This window comes from Punica granatum, chromosome 6, assembly GCF_007655135.1.
Source record: "Punica granatum isolate Tunisia-2019 chromosome 6, ASM765513v2, whole genome shotgun sequence".
Classification (NCBI taxonomy): domain Eukaryota; kingdom Viridiplantae; phylum Streptophyta; class Magnoliopsida; order Myrtales; family Lythraceae; genus Punica; species Punica granatum.
The window spans coordinates 914,944-931,740 of record NC_045132.1 but is presented as its reverse complement, the minus strand read 5'-3'; the positions used below and the strand labels follow the sequence as shown (position 1 = coordinate 931,740).

Below are 16,797 nucleotides of genomic sequence, written 5' to 3'. Positions count from 1 at the left end.
ACGGAACGGGCCGAATAGTGGCCCGTTGAGTGGCCCAAATTTTCATTAGAATGGGCCGCTCAGAGCCCATTTGATCAGTGCAGCTTCTTACCTTAGCCTAAAAGCTGGGCCACCGAATTGTACTAAATTATTTGTTTGACGATGAATATCGAATTACCAGGGAAAAAGAGTCAATTGTCCAAATGCATAATTTTCTGTGGCCTATGCTGTAGTCGTGAAACAAAACTGTAAAATATATGAGAAAGAGATTCGGTGCAATGATACGAGTGGTCGCCCGAAATCATGAGCTCTCAGGTTTAATCCTCATCAAAGGACTCTCGTTCCCCTTTATTTAGTTTTATTATTTCTATTCTTGTACTAGAGGCCTTCCTTATAACTGAAAACCGTAAAATATATAATAGAAGTCATCTTTTTTTGTGCAACTAATCAATATATAATAGAATTCATCTATTCTGCAAGTGATCAATCAATCAATATTTAATTAAAACAAATGAAAGTTGAATTAGAACGAGACTTAAGAACTTTATTTTGATCACTGTTAATTCACTAAAATTTCTCAATTTTCTATTTCTTAATATTAGTAAAATTATGATATTTAATTGTCATATTGAAAACCACAATATATATATCTCGAATAAAAGATTACTTTAATTGAAGTATTTCTTAGAAACTAAATACTCCCCCAATTAATTAAATAACATCTCTACAAGGTCGAGAAAATTACACTCTTAGGCATTGCGCAAGGACTGTGCCTAAGTAACTGTAAATAACTTAATTTGTGATTCTTTCTTTTTGATCATTTCGCCCCCATCATATCACCTTTTCTTTTTATTTGTCTTCTTTAATTTTTTCCCCAAAGGAAAAACCCCACTAGCTCTTCCCATCATGCTGTAAATGAATGCACTGTTCACAATCGTCTTTAGACAAGCAATGACCCATTCATGATTTACATAAAACAACATGAATCTGAAATACATTGGACATTGCAAAATCTACATGTTGTGCATTAATTATTTCATATATATATATATATATATATATACACTGGGCTATTGAACCCATTCGTTACACCAGCTTTGTAAAGAAAATTTATTATGAAACATTAGATATTAAGATAATTATTAATATTGATTTATAGTGTATACTAATATATGAAAAAGAAAAAATTATTCTTATACTATATAAATTTTAATACGATATAAATTTCATAGCAACGCTAGATAATATGCATTAAAGAGCTCATAAGCAAATAGTTCTTGTAAAATATTTTATAGATGTGATCTCAATTATCGATTCAAATTATAAAAAAATAATTACAAAATTCAAAAAAAATTCCTAGCTAGTTTTTTATTAATTAAATATTAATAATCATAAAGTCTATAAAATATTAATGAAATATTAACCTCAAGGGTGAGCGCAAGTGGTTAGGATGTGTGTACGCTTTGTAAGTAGTTCACCATGTCGTAAGTTTGAATCCCCCTTGCGCGCGTAGCTCTTGGTGAGGCTACCTACACATGTGCTCGCACATGGACTTACCTAGATCCATCGGCTTGTGGGATGTTCATGGGCTCAGGGAAAATAAAGTCCCCGTTACAAAAAAAAAAAAACATTAAGTATTCTCAATTGTCTCTTTGTCACTCATATTTCATATATTAAGTTTTGTAAATTTGAATAATTTTAGATAAAATGACTAATCACTTTGATGAGAGGTTTACCTAATTCAACTTTTATAAGGATAATAATGATTATTAATATTAATTAAGTGAACTTTCATTATTCTAAATGTAACGTATATTTATTTACTAATAAAATTGCGATTGCCTATAAAATAATAATAAGTGATTAGAATATTTCTTCAATATTTTTTTGGATATATATTTTTTAATAATAATAATAATAATAATTAATATTATTTAATTTCTATATAACATACTAATCTATTAAAAAATTTGATTCTACCTGTACTTAATGGGGTAGGATGCAACTCCATATATATTATTATTATTATTATTATTATTATTAGTATTTGATTTCTCTATAACATACTAAATTACAAAGACATTTACCCCTATTTAATAGGTCGTTGTCAAGTTTATATATTCTATAGATATACATTGTGGAAGAAAGAAGAATTGAGCTTTGTATCGCTTCTCAATTTTTTTTTATAGGTAAATGGATATTAGCGATACTATTAATCTGAAGATAAAGGTACAAATAGTGCCAAATAACCCTCAAGCATACAAAAGGAATCAAAATTTGACTTAAGACTGAGTTGGCCTAAGTCGAGAGCTAGGGAGCTATCAGTTTGGGGATCCATGAACAATCCCAATAAGACAAATGATTACGGAGAAAAACTACATCTAAAATGATAGTCCTAATTTCCCAAGGAGCCTGGGAGGGCCTATTGATCACATCAACGAGCATAAGAGCATCACAAATGAAATTGATGTCATCCTACCCTTGATCAAGGGCAATAGAGGCAGCCAGCAGTAAAGATTTGGCCTCTGCTTTCAGCGATGAGAGAGCCTAGGCAGGAGAAAACCACGAATAGGCTACAGTTTGCTCAGCAGTTCACATAATTCCTGCCAAACAAGTTCGATTGATGGACCACGTAACATCTGTGTTGATCTCTAATCTGGTTCTAGCACCACTACTAGGAAATCTACTTGGATGAACTGAACTGCATGGTGGGAAGGGTTGCAGATTCTAGGCTGAGTTGTTATGGCGGATTTGTGATTCTCGAAGGCTCTCTTGATATGGCGGATGGTGTCACATAGAATTGCTTCCTTTCCTGTGTACAAGATTTCTGTTTCAATATATAATTGGACATGAACTCATTGCTTAATTGTCATCTTAATCATGCACGCTTGTTTGGTTTCATATGATTCGTATTTTTGTGCGTTTTGGGTGTTCTCTCCTTTTTGGATATGAGATTTGTTACCACACATGGTATTTTGGTTCAATAAGATCCTTTTTGAATCTTCTCTCCTTTTTGGAGATATATATCTTAACTAATCCACTGGAGAGATCTTGTCTTTGGTAATCCCGAAAATTATAAAAATAATTATGAGCATGTATTTATCCTATCTGTTATTTATATATATATATATATATATATATATAAAGAGAATCCTTTGTTACGTATACAACATGAATTTTACTAGTAAACTTTATTATATGCACAAACTATCGCAAGCTCTCCTATTTCAAGAAAATTAGTGATAAATGAGAAAAAATGGAGGGGGCCCACTTGCTCGTGAAATAAAGAAATCAATAAAAAAAGGTTCCTCGATGATCATACAAATTAATTGACGAATTAGAACAGCAGGAAGGAGGAGAAAATGAAGAAAACGCCGCAGAGAATCATAAGATTCATTTCAGAAAAGTTAAATGTCTAGTAACTTTTATTGATAAGCAAGAAAATACTGATACTAATACTCAAATACTAATGAACCCGATCAAACAAAGGAAATGGCTTTGACACGTTATTCTCAATCATCAGATTTTCGTCCAGACATAATCAAAGGATCCATGTGTGCTTAAAGACGTAAAACTGTTACCTGGAACTGGTTCAAGCAAATGTGCATTCTTCACTGTCATTTTAAAACCGTCCATTCCTTGCACAGATATTAGCACGTTTTGAAAAAGTTTACAAACTCGGAATTAGTTTAGCGCGATCTTCCATAAGTGCTCATTCCATATCTGCATCATGGGTCAGTTTTTAAAAATGCCATATGATATAATTGCGAATCCATGTGCTTCTTTATGTTAAACAAAAGAGTAATTACTTTTTACACACCGAAATAATAATAATAATAATAATAATAATAATAATAAGAGTAATTACTTTGATCGCATTCTTATGCATACTTTTATTTTATTTTATTTTTTTGGTGGAATTTTGAATTTCCTTTTGCCAAAAATAGGAAATTGCAGCAAGTGCGCCAAATCTTCAATTCTAACACTATCATTGATATAACGATCCTTGTTCGACTTGGCATAATCTTTTAGTACAATTACGGAGATGATAATCACTCATGGATCCGTAATTATTTATGTACATGTATATATTTTCTTGAAATTGTTCCATTCAAGTAAAACAGCTGTGTTCCTGCCATAAACCTTCACATAAATAATTGGGAAATTTCCCTATTCATTGAGGAATTATAAATTTAGTATAATATATTTCTTAAAGTCAAAAAGTTCAAGAACATAGTAGATTGCAAATTCATTGGAATCGAATTTTTTGTAAATTATCTGGTGTAATTCTTACATTTAGTTGACGGAATAAAAAAAAATTGAGTTTATATATATATACATATGTGTATGTATATATGGATACCGTGGTCAACGGTCATTTGACCGTAAGTGAACGGGGAGAATTGGATTTGGGGCTGGCGGTTATCTTAAGTGCAACGCTCATATTCACCGATGCATTTATTGGTTCATTGACAGAAAAGAAAGAAATCAATTAATTATTATTTTTAATTAATTAATAACGTTCCTTTGTGGATCATGCCTTTGAATAAGGCTAACGTCTTTTCTCCTTAACACAAATAAATAGAGCATTTCATGCCAAAAGTCATAGTATCGAGATTTTTCGAAACAATTTCAAAATATTGAGTGAGGGTAGGGTATTTTACAAGTTTGCTAATCGCAGAACACACAAAGACTTTGTTATATTCTCGAAGGGACTCGCCGAAACCCTTAGTAACTTTGTGTGGAGGCAAATAATTCATTTCGAAAAGCGTTCTACGTGCCTCAAAACAATTGTTAGTTGAAGATCGTGTTTGGCATATTCTTCGACTTTGAGTTCATGATTGAAATGATCTTCTTCAACCATTTCCGAAATCTATCTTCGCCGAATCCGAATTCGGTATTTTTCGTCTTCGGACCATCCTCCCAAAGATATAAATCCTCAACATATAGAAATGCATGGTTAATTACACTATATCAAAAGGGATTATAGCGTAGTGACGTCATCGCCTAATAACCAAAAGATTTCAAGTTTGATATCTAGTGAAACTACTGATACTTTTTGTTGACTATCGACTCTTTAAATAGGTTGACATGTGGAGTACCGGTGCAATTCTTTTTTAGCTTCTTCACGGCTATCCAGCATATCGTGGTCAGACTAACGTTCAGGTAGAATTCTATTCCCAAGAATCAGTGCTCGTTATCTGCTAAATCAGTGGCTTAGAATGCGGTGCTTTTGTACAGTTGCTGAAGAACATCAGGTCATCTACAAGTCTTGCATTTTCCGGGCTAATATCCCCAGAGTTACATCCTGATTGTATTGATATGTGCTCGAGATTACTCTGTGTTAATCCAGGTTTAGCATTTTCATCTATCAGATTCCTGTCCTTAAATATTACTCAACTAGTGAAAACATCATCTGTTATTTACTCTGCCTCTCTTTATTTTTTTCTTCTTCCACAGCGAGACGTCTGTCCTTTGAAGAATTTTAGTGGCATGGGTTTCTGGGAACAAAAAGACTTGGGATATAGAATTGCCTTGAAATAGGAATGATACGAGACCTTTTGCTCCGTCAATTGAGGCTCCCATTAAAGGTTGGTATCATGATAACTGTGAGATTTAATATTGCGAGAATTTTCGTCTTCCCGTAATCTTCTCTTAGCTCTATTCTTTATGTCCTCTAGAAGAGCAATAATTATTTTGGATGCTACAAAGTGGCCGATAATTTGATACTGATCCAACTGTACTGAATATTACCTCTAGTATGGGTTGCCGTGTTTTTTCATATATTTTTCGTAATATCACAGCTTAATCTATTTGTTAGCTATGGCGCCAACGACACCCCCCTTCAAAAAATAAATAAATAAAAGGGGAGAAAGATATTTCATTGGATATTAAACACGACATTTGTGCTATTGGTAGATCATACGTAATGGGATTACCCGTGCCCCTTTATTAGATATTTAATATTTCTATTTCAATATACTAGACCCATGATACTCACAGAAAAGGCTGGAGTGGGAGGGGGATTGGGACGTCCAATGAGCCTTCCAACATCAGCAGCACTTTCTTCACTGATGGACGAAGTGTGGGATCGTCGACAATGCACCAGAGTCCAATCTTAACAGCCGATTCCAACTCTCTCTTATCAACAACTTCATCGCCCACTAATTTTTGAACCTCACCGTTCTCAAAGCAGTCACGAGCCCATTCTTCCAGAATAGCTTCTTTCTCCGGTAGATTGCAGTCTACATTCTTCCGACAGCAAATGATCTCTAAAAGCATGACCCCAAAGCTGTAAACATCAGCTTTTGCTGTGATTGGCTGCTTCTGGTGCCACTCTGTGTTGGGTATCCCTCCAATTTGGAGGAAGTTGGGCTCAAATTGTATTGGGCTTTTATCGGGCTTTAATAGGCCCAAGAACCCATTTTTGTTAGGGTTAATATTTCAGCAAACTAGCTGAGGAATAAATAGCAGCAGAACAGCTGCAGATCAGTGGTGTGCGGCAGCAGCGGTAGAAGAGAAGCAGTAGATCAGCAGAAGCAGCAACAAAAGAACAGAGCAAAATCGGATAAACAGGGGCAGCGCGCAGCTGGAGATCAAACCTCGATCGGGACATCAAACGAATTCCGATTGGGACGAAATTTTGACAGCAGCTTCACAACACGTGGGGCTAACTTCTGAACGGTCAGAATTTCTATTCGAGCTCTGTAGGTGCTGTTTCAGCTGATTTTGTGAACCACCCGGTGTGGGTGACGAATTTAGTATTTGGGTGATCCAAGAGAGTGTTTCTCTTGAGTTTGGTGATCCAAGGGTTTACCCTTGATGAAAGACATTGTATAACCTTCATTCATAGTGGATCGTTGATTCGGAGTTGGTCCCGTGGTTTTTCCCCACATCGGGGTTTTCCACGTAAAATTATTGGTGTTCTTTTACTTTACTGCTTGTTGGTTGATTTGATTAGTTCCTATCTCGATTACACTAGAAGGGGAGGAAGATTAATCGCTGCGTTATTGTTTGGTTGAGTACATCCCTTCCCAACAAGTGGTATCAGAGCCTCGGGTTAGAGAAGTTTGAGTTTTTCGGTGTTTTCGAGATGGAGGAATCTACAGGATCTATGTTCAAGTTGAATGCAACCAACTACTCTATATGGAAGTCTCGGATGGAGGATCTTCTATTTTGCAGGGATTTGTACGATCCCATTGAAGGGGATTCCGCGAAACCCAAAGATAAGGATGACAAGGCTTGGGAACGCACAAATCGGAAGACTATTGGTTTGATTCGGCAGTGGATAGACAATAGTATTTATCATCATGTTGCTCAGGAGACAAATGCAAAAGCTTTGTGGGATAAATTGACAAATCTCTATGCGAGGAAGACACCGCAAAATAAGGCATTCCTCGTGAAGAAGCTGGTTCATCTTCGTTTTCAGGATGGAGGTGATATGGCTGCGCACATGAGTAATTTCCAGGATATTATTAACCAGTTGACGAACCTGGAGATAATATTACCCGATGAGTTGCAGGCTTGTCTACTTTTAGGGACTCTACTGGATAATTGGGACACACTCGTGGTTGCATTAAGCAATTCTGCGCCAAACGGGAAGCTATCGTTGGCCACGGTGACAGACAGTTTATTTAATGAGGAGACTAGAAGGAAAGGCTCGGGGATTTCCATTCAGTCTGAAGCTTTGGTTACTGAACAACGGGGGAGAAGTCAAAGCAGAAATTTCTCTTCCAAGCATAGTAACTCACGTGGCAAATCGAGGGGTAGATCAAAGTCGAAGACGAGGAAAGTGGTCACTTGCTATCACTGTGGAAAGGAGGGACACTACAAAAGGGAGTGTAGAGCTCTGAAGAAAAATCAGAATGGCAACGGTGAGAGCAAGAAGGAAGAAGGTACTACAGCAGTGGCATCTGATGGAGAGACCTACATCATTTGTGATGAAGCCTATGTGAATTTCACATGTCAGGACTCTACCTGGGTTGCAGATACAGGTGCCTCGTTTCATGTCACTCCTCATCGGGATTTCTTCTCATCTTACACTACCGGGGACTATGGTTATGTGAGAATGGGGAATGGACAGTCATGCAAGATTGTCGGTACTGGTGATGTCTGTCTAGAGACCGAGCTTGGCTGCAAGTTGCTTCTGAAGAAGGTGAGGCATGTTCCAGAAATTCGCCTTAACCTAATCTCGACGGGTCAGCTTGATGATGAAGGCTACAGTAACGAATTTAGTAATGGGAGATGGAAGCTCTCTAAGGGTTTGTTGATTGTGGCACGGGGTCAGAAGACCGACACTCTCTACAGGCTGCGTGCCAAACACAATTCCGGTCAGGTTAATGTTGCTGAGGATTATCCTATCGAGCTATGGCATAGGAGACTTGGGCATATCAGCGAGAAAGGTATTCAAATTCTTGCTAGAAAGCAGTCTTTGCCCGTTAAAGGTATGCACTTGAGCACTTGTGATCACTGTTTAGCTGGTAAGCAGAGGAGAGTTTCTTTTGTTAGAAGTCGTCCCTCTAGATGCGATCATATACTTGACCTTGTGCATACTAATGTTTGTTTCATGTCGGATAGATCTCTTGGTGGTGCTCTCTATTTTGTGACCTTTATAGATGATCACACCAGGAAGGTTTGGGCTTACCCTATGAAAACTAAAGATCAGGTGACTGAGATTTTCAAGAACTTCCATGTAGCAGTGGAAAGAGAAACGGGCATGAAACTGAAATGTGTCAGAGCTGATAATGGTGGTGAGTATAGGGGTCCTTTCGAGAACTATTGCAGGACTCACGGTATCAAACTTGAGAAGACGGTACCGAAGACACCACAGCAGAACGGGCTTGCAGAGAGAATGAACCGCACAATTGTTGAGAGAGTTCGTTGTATGCTTTCTCAGGCGAAACTGTCTAAGCCTTTCTGGGGCGAGGCAATGAGGTCAGCGGTTGATCTTATTAATCTTACACCGTCAGTTGCACTTGATGGAGATGTACCCCAGCAGGTGTGGACTGGCAAGAAAGTATCATACAAGTATCTCAGAGTCTTCGGGTGCAGGGCATCTGTTCACATTCCTCGAGATGAAAGATCAAAACTTGATGCCAAGGCAAAACAGTGCATTTTCTTGGGTTATGCACATGAAGAGTTCGGGTACAGGCTTTGGGACCCTGATAGCAAGAAGATCATCAGGAGCAGGGATGTTGTCTTCTTTGAGGACCAGACAATCGAGGATTTGCAAAAGTTAGAGAAGGCCAAAGTAGGCAATCCTCACGAGATCTCTATTCCTGTACCGGTTGATGTAGAGCATCCAGTGGAAGAGGTACCTGGTGAGTATGAAGAAACCACGACTGGGGGTGAGATTCCTCAGGTAGATGATGATGTGACTACGGATGATACAGGCTAGCGGTTACAGTTAGAGCCTGCAGATCTACCTAGACAATCTGATAGAATAAGACGACCATCTACAAGATATCCGCCTCATGAGTATGTGCTACTGACTGACGGGGGAGAACCTGAGTGCTATGATGAAGCTGTGGCACATGAGTACAAGGAGCACTGGTTGAAGGCGATGAATGAGGAGATGAACTCCTTGTCTGAAAATCACACGTATGACCTAGTGAAGCTACCGCAAGGTAAGAGAGCATTGAAGAACAAATGGGTCTACAGGTTGAAGACAGAGAACTCGCGACCTCGATACAAAGCTCGGCTGGTAGTGAAAGGTTTCAACCAGAAGAAAGGAGTTGACTTCGAGGAGATCTTCTCGCCCGTTGTCAAGATGTCATCGATCCGAGTTGTTCTCGCACTGGCAGCTAGTCTGAACTTGGAGATCGAGCAGCTCGATGTAAAAACAGCTTTCCTGCATGGTGACTTGGAGGAAGAAATATATATGGAGCAGCCTGAAGGATTCCGAGTTAAAGGTAAGGAGCATTTGGTGTGCAGGCTGAGAAAGAGCTTGTATGGGCTTAAGCAAGCACCTCGGCAGTGGTACAAAAAGTTCGACTCTTTCATGTTGAGCCATGGCTACACACGGACAACTTCAGATCATTGTGTGTTCGTGAAACAATTCTCGGATGATGATTTTATCATTTTACTGTTATATGTGGATGATATGTTGCTTGTCGGTCATGATATGAGCAAGATTGCAGAGTTGAAGAAAGAGCTCAGCAAGTCCTTTGCCATGAAGGATTTGGGACCGGCAAAGCAGATCCTTGGGATGCATATTTCTCGTGACAGTTCAAGTGGAAAACTTTGGCTTTCTCAAGAGAAGTACATCGAGAAGATTTTGGATCGGTTCAACATGGGTAATGCTAAACCAGTTTCATCACCACTTGCTTCTCATTTCAAACTTAGCTCGAAGCAATGTCCTACAAGTGAGAAGGAGAAAGAAGAGATGAAGAAAGTTCCTTACTCATCAGCTGTAGGAAGTTTGATGTATGCCATGGTCTGTACAAGACCAGATATCGCTCATTCTGTTGGTGTGGTTAGTCGTTTTCTCTCCAATCCGGGGAAAGAGCATTGGAATGCAGTTAAGTGGATTCTGAGGTATCTCAGAGGAACATCCAAGGTGTGTTTACACTTTGGCACTGGTAAACCGGAGTTAGTGGGCTATACGGATGCAGATATGGCAGGAGATATTGATTCCCGGAAATCCACTTCGGGATACTTGATGACTTTTGCAGGGGGAGCTATCTCATGGCAGTCAAGGCTTCAAAAGTGCATCGCTTTGTCTACAACGGAAGCCGAATACATTGCGGTGACCGAAGGTTGCAAGGAGATGTTGTGGTTGCAAAAGTTTTTACAAGAGTTGAGCTTGAAGCAAGAAAGGTATGTTCTACACTGTGATAGTCAAAGCGCAATTCATCTTTGCAAGAATCCCACTTTCCATTTGAGGTCGAAGCATATCGATATCAAGCTTCATTGGATTAGAGATGTGTTGGAGTCCAAGCTGGTGAAGCTAGACAAAGTGCACACCGATGAGAATGGAGCTGATATGATGACAAAACCTCTCGCTAGGGAGAAACTTCATGTTTGCCGAAGTATAGCCGGTATGCTTGAAGCCTCCAAATAGTCGGGAGGGGGAGTTTGTTGGGTATCCCTCCAATTTGGAGGAAGTTGGGCTCAAATTGTATTGGGCTTTTATCGGGCTTTAATAGGCCCAAGAACCCATTTTTGTTAGGGTTAATATTTCAGCAAACTAGCTGAGGAATAAATAGCAGCAGAACAGCTGCAGATCAGTGGTGTGCGGCAGCAGCGGTAGAAGAGAAGCAGTAGATCAGCAGAAGCAGCAACAAAAGAACAGAGCAAAATCGGATAAACAGGGGCAGCGCGCAGCTGGAGATCAAACCTCGATCGGGACATCAAACGAATTCCGATTGGGACGAAATTTTGACAGCAGCTTCACAACACGTGGGGCTAACTTCTGAACGGTCAGAATTTCTATTCGAGCTCTGTAGGTGCTGTTTCAGCTGATTTTGTGAACCACCCGGTGTGGGTGACGAATTTAGTATTTGGGTGATCCAAGAGAGTGTTTCTCTTGAGTTTGGTGATCCAAGGGTTTACCCTTGATGAAAGACATTGTATAACCTTCATTCATAGTGGATCGTTGATTCGGAGTTGGTCCCGTGGTTTTTCCCCACATCGGGGTTTTCCACGTAAAATTATTGGTGTTCTTTTACTTTACTGCTTGTTGGTTGATTTGATTAGTTCCTATCTCGATTACACTAGAAGGGGAGGAAGATTAATCGCTGCGTTATTGTTTGGTTGAGTACATCCCTTCCCAACACTCTGGTGCAACATATCCTCTCGTTCCTCTGATTCCTGTAAATGTCTTTGTTTGGTCAGGGCCCATCAGCTTCGCAAGCCCGAAATCTGAGATTTTCGCACCCTTGTCCATCAATATGTTCTGTGGCTTTATGTCGCAGTGGATGATCTGAGATTCGCACTCTTCGTGAAGGTAGTGGATTCCTCTAGCTATGTCCTGAGCAATCCCCATCCTCTCATTCCATGGAGGAGGCTGCTTTTCTCGTGAGAAAAGTACGCCTGCAAGTGATCCATTGCTCATGTACTCGTAGACCAGCAGCCTGTGGGGCCCGTCTACGCAGTATCCAAGCAAACGCACGAGGTTCCTGTGATGGGTCCTTCCTATAACCTCCACTTCTGTCCGAAACTCCTTTTCCCCTTCCGCCAAGTACTTATCTAGTCTCTTGACAGCTACAACCTTGTCGCTACCCCATATCATCCCTTTGTAGACGGTCCCAAATGCTCCTCTTCCAAGTTCTTCCTTAAAATTGTCAGTCACTGTCTTGAGTTCCGCCAGAGTAAAGCATCGAGGAGCCATAAGTTCCCCGAACCCACAATTTTCAACTTTAGAACGAATTCTTCTGTACTCCCACAAACGATTTCTGTGTATAATAATTCCTGAAAGAGCCAGCAGTATAATTCCGAAACAAGCTAACAACATACTGACTATCAGTATATCCATTCGGACCTCCTTTGTTTTCTCTCTTGGAGTCGGACCATTCTCATCAGTTGAAGGTGCACCCACCTTGATGAGAGCTGATGTGGGACCATTGGATGCAATTCTTCCGTATCTGAGAGGAAGCCTCTGCTTACTGCATTTCCCGGCCGTGAACAGGGCGGCCTCACAGTTGCAATCCTCTAAACAGGCCTTTTCACATGCTTCTTTATTCGCCAATTCCAGGACAGAGTACGGATCGTCTTCCCATTGCATACTATCCACTGACTCCATGACATAATTTCCTGTAATGATCCCATCTTGTTCACTTTTGCAATCATCTGCAGTGAAATTCCTCCCACAGCCTGCAGTCCAATTGCCTCTCTGAACCAAGTCAAATCCCGGGAGACATCTACATTCAGCTTCTTGATTGTCCAGATCACAGAATCCGTTGAATCCACAGAGACCCTTTGGATCACATTTATCGTTTGTGGAAGACCACCGGACTGACCAGCTGTTGTTCTGCTTCAAGTCATATGAGTACAGTCTCAGCAGTCCATCGGAGCCGATGGTAAACCGATAAAGGCTATCTTCCAATGGATAACCTCCTGTTGTTATGTTCCTTATGTTGAATCCCGTGGTGTTCAACAAATACAGATGTCCATCCTGATCAAAGTTGAGGGACACATTATCTCCTCTTCCATCGGTCCAGGAGGTGAAATAAGAGTAGGGAGCTGTGTCTGGAGTTTGAACTGGGTATTGGATTAGATTCCCGTCGTGTTGCATCTTGAGACGAAATATTCCAGTGGAAGGATTTGTTGCCGAGATACTAGAGAAGAGCTCTTGCCCTGCTGAGAGGCGCTGACCTGGCAAGAGGGTATCGGTCGGGTTGTTGAAGCTTTCCCATATGATGTCCCCACTCGGATTGCGGAGTAAGAAGTTGCCTGAATCGGTCACGGAAGCCGAGAAGGCCGATTCAATAGGGTCGGCGATGCTGGTTTCTCCGCCATCCGCTGAGTTCAGGACAAGCCTCCCATCTGTCGTGAGGAGAAGAGTGGTGTTCTCTGGAACTGGCGGATCATCTCTATGTGCAGTCCAGACGATGGTTCTCTGCTGGATTCCTGAAAGGAAAACCCCGACCTCGTAGCCTTGGCCCAGCTGATAAAACCCAAAGGCGTAGATTCCAGAGGGTGAAGGCCATGATGAGTAGGTGGCAGGAGACAGGGAAGAACCCAAAGATATATTCGAGTATTTGATCTGCTGAGCTCCTGCACCCGAAACAAAGAGGACGAGGAGTAGAAAACATAAGGTGGGAGTAGCCATTGCGATATTGAAGCGTAAAGATTGTTTCCCGTTCATCTTATGCTATTGATCTTTAGTCAATGGTTTGCATTTCCATTATATTTTGCATGAGATTTCCAAATGAGTGAGAGATTGAGCTACGTATAGATACAATTTGTGTCTCTTTCAATTAGAGAAGAAGAAAGGTCCGAAGGAGTGGACCTGAATTTTCTATGTGGACTCAGTCAGGTACGTGGAATGCATCCATTGGATGATGTCTTATACTATGTTGTCACTGTCTGCTGTTAAGAGATGCATTTTCATTACCTACCTGAGTAGCAGCTCAACCGTTACGGAAATATCGCTCGGACTTGACTTAATTGCTGGCTAGAAATTTCTTCCCGAGCTACATGTCGAGAAATTCATGATCAATCAATTTCTAATCAACGCAACGGGCCGCTCAGAGCCCATTTGATCAGTGTAGCTTCTTACCTTAGCCTAAAAGCTGTGCCACCGAATTGTACTAAATTATTTATTTGATGGTGAATATCGGATTACCAGGGAAAAAGAGTCGATTATCCAAATGCATAATTTTTTGTGGCCTATGCTGTAGTCGTGAAACAAAACTGTAAAATATAAAAGAAAGAGGATTCGATGCAATGGTACGACTGGTCGTCCGAAATCATAAGCTCTCGGATTCAATCCTCATCAATAGACTTTCGTTCTCCCTATTTAATTGTATTATTTCTATTCTTGTACTAGATGCCTTTCTTATAACTGAAAATCGTAAAATATATAATAGAAGCCATCTTTTTGTGCAACTAATCAATATATAATAGAATTCATCTATTCTGCAAGTGATCAATCAATCAATATTTAATTAAAACAAATGAAAGTTGAATTAGAACGAGACTTAAGAACTCTATTTTGATAACTGGTAATTCACTAAAATTTCTCAATTTTCTATTTCTTAATATTAGTAAAATTATGATATTTAATTGTCATATTGAAAATCACAAATAAAAATTAAAAGTTTTCTCATAAACTAAAATTTTCCTCAATATATATATCTCGAATAAAAGATTACTTTAATTGAAGTATTTCTTTGAAACTAAATACTCCCCCAATTAATTAAATAACATCTCTACAAGGTCGAGAAAATTACACTTTGGCGTAGCGCAGGGGCTGTGCCTAATTAACTGTAAATAACTTAATTTGTGATTTTTTTTTCTTTTTGATCATTTCGCCTCCATCATTTCACCTTTTCTTTTTATTTATCTTCTTTAATTTTTTTCCCCGGAGGAAAAACCCCACTAGCTCATCCCATCATGCTGTAAATGAATGCACTGTTCACAATTGTCTTTACCCAAGCAATGACCCATTCATGATTTACATAAAACAACATGAATCTCTGAAATACATTGGACATTGCAAAATCTACATGTTGTGCATTAATTATTTCATATACGTATATATACACTAGGCTATTGAACTTACTCGTTGCACCGGCTTTGTAAAGAAAATTTATTAGGAAACATTAGACATTAAGATAATTATTAATAATTATTAATATTGATTTATAGTGTATTCTAATATATGAAAAACAGAAAATTTATTCTTATACTATATAAATTATAATATGATATAAATTTCATAGCAACGCTAGATAATATGCATTAAAGGGCTCATAAGCAAATAATTCTTGTAAAATATTTTATAGATGTTATCTCAATTATCAATTCAAATTATAAAATCAAAAAAAAATTCCTAGCTAGTTTTTTATTAATTAAATATTAATAATCATAAAGTCTATAAAATATTAATGAAATATTAACCTCAAGGATTAGCGCAAGTTGTTAGGATGTGTATACGCTTTGTGAGTAGTTCACAATGTCGTAGGTTTGAATCCTCCTTGCTCGCGTAGTCCTTGGTGAGGCCACCTACACATGTGCTCGCGCATGGACTTATCTGGATCCATCGGCTTGTGGGATATTCATGGGCCCGGGAAAAATGAAGTCCCCGTTATCAAAAAAAAAAAGTTAACATTAAGTATTCTCAATGGTCTTTTTGTCACTCATATTTCATATATTAAGTTTTGTAAATTTGAATAATTTTAGATAAAATGACTAATCACTTTGATGAGAGGTTTACCTAATTCAACTTTTATAAGGATAATAATGATTATTAATATTAATTAAGTGAACTTTCATTATTCTAAATGTAATGTATATTTATTTACTAATAAAATTGCGATTGCCCATAAAATAATAATAAGTAAATAGAATATTTCTTCAATGTTCCTTTTGGATATATTTTCTTTAATAATAATAATAATAATAATAATTAATATTATTTAATTTCTATATAACATATTAATATATCAAAAATTTACGATTCTACCCCTACTTAATGGGGTAGGATGGAACTTCATAAATATAGATTATTATTATTTGATTTCTCTACAACATACTAGATTACAAAGACATTTACTACTCTACCGCTATTTAATAGGTCGTTGTCAAATTTATATATTCTATTGATATACATTGTGGAAGAAAAAAGAATTGGGCTTTGTATTGCTTCTCAATAATTTTCTTTATAGGTAAATGGATATTAGCGATACTATTAATATGAAGATAAAGGTACACATAGTGCCGGATAACCCTCAAGTATACAAAATGAATCAAAATTTGACTTAAGACCGAATTAGCCTAAGTCAAGTGCTAGGGAATTATCAATTCGAGGGATCCATGAACAATCGCAACAAGACAAATGACTAAGGAGAGAAACTACATCTAAAATGATAGTCCGAATTTCCCAAGGAGCCTGGGAGGGCCTATTGATCGCATCAACGAGCATAAGAGCATCAAAAATGAAAATTGATGTTATCCCGCCCTTGATCAAGGGCAATAGAGGCAGCCAGCAGTGAAGATTTGGCCTCCGCTTGCAGCAATGAGAGAGCCTTGGCAGGAGAGAACCACAAATAAGCTATAGTTTGTTCAGCAGTTCGCATAATTCCCGCCAAACAAGTTCGATTGGTGAACCACGTAGCATTTGTGTTGATCTCCAATCTAATTCGAGCAATACTA

At 38.6% G+C, this 16,797-nt stretch overlaps 1 pseudogene; it reads right to left on the bottom strand.

Annotated features, from left to right (window-relative positions):
- Nucleotides 1-5,976: 5,976 nt before the first annotated feature.
- Nucleotides 5,977-13,941, bottom strand: LOC116210388 (annotated as a pseudogene).
- Between the last annotated feature and the right edge of the window lie 2,856 nt (nt 13,942-16,797).